Here is a 4,021-nt window from a genome sequence, read left to right on the forward strand (position 1 = left end):
TCATCTTATACCCTCTCTTATACCTTATAATTCACCTAGTCTCAAATCATTTGACAATAATTTTTTTTCTAACAGAGCATCTTAAGAGCCCAAAGAATACAGTAAGTGTACAAAATTAAGATCTATTGAAAGCAGTGAATTAGAATAAACTCTTGCTTTCCCAAAGAAGTGTTATGGTTTACAAAGCACAGGATGCTAGTTAAATTTATATTATAATTTGAAAAGAAAATAGATATGGAGTGTCCGCTCTGCACCAGAAGCACTGTGTTATGAGCTTGGGAATGGTCATTTGCAAGTAATACTTGAAGAAGAGAGATGTTTTTTTGTTTTCCTTTAATGTTGCCACTTCAACCCTTATTATGTACTTTTTGACAAAATTGTCATTCTGTAATTGCTGGAAAGTGTTTACCAAACCACTGTTCCGTTAGAAGTGTCTGATTAGAATCAAATACCTTTCATCTTAACTGCATTGCATCTGTACAAGGAATCTAATGACAAGAGTTTATGGTGTTCAGTGCCAGCCAGTCCTAGGATGCTCCTTTACTATAAGATTGTGAGTTATCTAACTCCTCAGTTACATAGATAGGAAATAGAAGTAGTAATTCTTCTCTCACAAGTTGTTGTGAAAAGTGAATCTGAAATTGCATGTAAACTTCCAAACACAGGGCTTGACACATTAAAGAAAAGCACAAAATTTGTTTCCCGAAGTAATGTACATTCTGGGTCATTGAATAGTTAACAAATAAGTGAATCTTAAGACAAGTTGATATATTCCTTCAACTGTAATTGTTGTTGTTAGGTTTGTGTGGTCCTAACGAGATATTCAATTCATTTCAACATAGCCAGGAAGACTAGTTTCAATACAACTCTGAACCTAAGTACTTTCTTGAAAATGAAAAGATCTCCTATTTTGCTCACAGGGCACAATGATGCTTAGGAAGGAAAATTTGAATATTATAGTTATTAGAAAAACTTTTGTTTGTGGCCGGGCACAGTGGCCCATGCCTGTAATCCCAGCACTTTGGGAGGTTGAGGCGGGAAGATCATGAAGTCAAGAGATCAAGGCCATCCTGGCCAACATAGTGAAACCCCGTCTCTATTAAAAATGCAAAAAAATAACCGGGCGTGATGGTGTGCACCTGCAGTCCCAGCTACTCAGGAGACTGAGACAGGATAATCACTTGAACCTGGGAGGCAGAGGTTGCAGTGAGCTGAGATTGCTCCACTGCACTGCAGCCTGGTGACAGAGCGAGCCTCAGTCTCAAAAAGAGAACAAACAAACAAACAAATTAAAAAAAAATATTTTGTTTGTAATGGTAGTTTTATGTTTTCAATTTAAAAAATCATGTTCTATTTGCTTTGTCATAACTATTTATAAACCCTATCCCCTACACTCTGATTTATGAATTTTCTGTTTCTGTTTTTAAACATGTTTAATATTTTCTGTTAAAAGATTTTAATTATGCCGAGTGCTGTGGCTCAGGCCTGTAATCCCAGCACATTGGTAGGCTGAGGTTGGGGGATCATAAGGTCAGGAATTCAAGACCATCCTCGCTAACATGGTGAAACCCCGTCTCTACTAAAAATGCAAAAATCAGCTGGGCGTGGTGGCACACACCTGTAATCCCAGCTACTCAGGAGGCTGAGGCAGGAGAATTGCTTGCACCCAGGAGGTGGAGGCTGCAGTGAGCTGAGTTCGGGCCACCTGCACCACAGCCTGGGTGACAGAGCAACACTCCATTCAAATATATATATATATATATATATATATACACACACACATATATACACATATGCATATGTTTAATTAAAGGTTTATGATATTCTGTGTATATGCTCCATGATATAATAGTATAAGTTAATCTTTTAAAAAGGCTCTAGCTTGCTGTTTTGAACACACATTAGAATGACAGTTCTTCGTTTCCAAATGTGGAGGCTTACAGGTGTTATTTCAGTAAGAAGAAGAAAATGTGCATTAGGTTTTGTTAATCAAAAGTGACTGAGGCATGTATCTCAACTGGTAGAGTTTAATGTAGCCGAAGTTTCAGGACGTGCCCAGCAAAAAGAGAAGGGACAGGAATATCTTTGTTCTGTGCTTTTTCCAAAGAGTGTTTTGAGAACTTCAGTATTTAAAGGGACAAGAGCAAGCAGGAGGGAGAAAAAAGGAAGAGAGGGTAGACGGTGAGGGAAAACTTGTATTTTAAGTTCAGGGGTACATGTGCAGGCTTGCTGTATAGGCAAACTTGTGTCATAGGGGTTTGTGTTACAGATTATTTCATCACCCAAGTATTAAGCCTCATACCCATTCATTATTAGTCATGATCCTTTCCTTCCTCCCATTCTCCACCTTCCAAAAGACCCCAGTGTGTGTTGTTTCCCTGTATGCGTTCTTGTGTTCTCATCATTTTGCTCCCACTTATAAGTGAGTACATGTGGCATTCGTTTTTCTGTTCCTGCTTTAGTTTGCTAAGGATGATGGCCTCAATCTAAAGAAAACGTGGTCCATATGCACCACAAAATACTATGCAGCCATAAAAAAACATCATGTCCTTTGCAAATGGTTACATTCTTTTAAGGCTCCAATTAGTGCTCAGTAAATCTACATTTTACATATGAAGAAAGAGCAGTAGAAGAAAAAGTCAATTATGCGTTCCTGTCCCAATTGGTAAATCTCAATTTTACATAAAATAAACATGAAAAGAGAAAGTAGAGAAAAAGCCAACTAATTATGCATTAGTCTCAGAAGATGCAGAGCGGTGATTTCTGGTCTTGTGTTTATCCTGTACCTGTGAAGATAAGCCGGTAATTAATATTGTTGGGGAGGGATTCAATGGAACTTGGCTTTAGAACTCCTTTATAAGGGAGATATATATCCTGAAAAACTTAGGAGCTCACAAGGAATTGTACTGTGAGAAATTTGTGATGCAGGCCATCTGAGGAGATATGTGTCTTTCTATCATTGTGAGAACCTGGCTTATGGATGGAGGTTTTGACATTGCAGCTATACAGCTGGGAACAAAAGGAAGCAAATATTTTGTGACTCAGTTCCCAAGTTTAAGTCCCTTTGGCATAGTGAATTAGAGGTCATGAGATTCTATTTTCTTTCACAGTTTAGAGTGTGTGCTAGCTACAGAAATTTACCAGACTTTTTTATTTCATAAATCTCCTAATGTTCATAAAACAGCTAATGTTATCATTTTCACCACGATACTACAAAAGAAAGCTTTCCTTTATGTTCTGGGTTACCTAGACAAGAAATGAAATAATTTGAATATTATGGAGATAGTTAACATAGACTTGTTAAATTACTGGAATAGAGTAAGCTTACTGTCAAGACTAACAGTGGTTTCAAGCCTGGGCTTACCATTTGTACTGCTTTTACTTCCATCTGTATGTGCATGTGTGTGTGAGTGTGTGTGTGTATGTGCATGTGGGCTTTCATGAATTTTGTTCTGAAAGTAGGCAGAAATCATTGAAAGAAATCTATCGTAACAATTTTTAATGCCAGAACAATTATTTTCAACTTATTAATCAACCTTATGTATACAAACATCTCTTCAGTAAGTAACTTTTTCAAAAATAAAATGGGATAGCTTTGAAGATGTAGACCTTTAAGACTGTTTCTTTAACTGCATATGTGGTATACAAAACTAAGGAAACAATAAAATAGGAAAAAAAGTGCCAGTTGTTCAGTTTCTTAGTAATAAAATAGAACTTGATCACATACATGTTTTCCAAAAATTTTCAAGAACAAAAAACCAAATACCACATGATCTCACTTATAAGTGAAAGCTAAATGATGAGAACTACTTTTACTTAAGAATTGCAGGCCGGGCGCGGTGGCTCAAGCCTGTAATCCCAGCACTTTGGGAGACCGAGGCGGGTGGATCACGAGGTTAAGAGATCGAGACCATCCTGGTCAACATGGTGAAACCCCATCTCTACTAAAAATACAAAACATTAGCTGGGCATGGTGGCACGTGCCTGTAATCCCAGCTACTCAGGAGGCTGAGGCAGGAGA

The sequence above is a fragment of the Cebus imitator genome, unplaced genomic scaffold (genome assembly GCF_001604975.1).
Source record: "Cebus imitator isolate Cc_AM_T3 unplaced genomic scaffold, Cebus_imitator-1.0 Scaffold569, whole genome shotgun sequence".
Classification (NCBI taxonomy): domain Eukaryota; kingdom Metazoa; phylum Chordata; class Mammalia; order Primates; family Cebidae; genus Cebus; species Cebus imitator.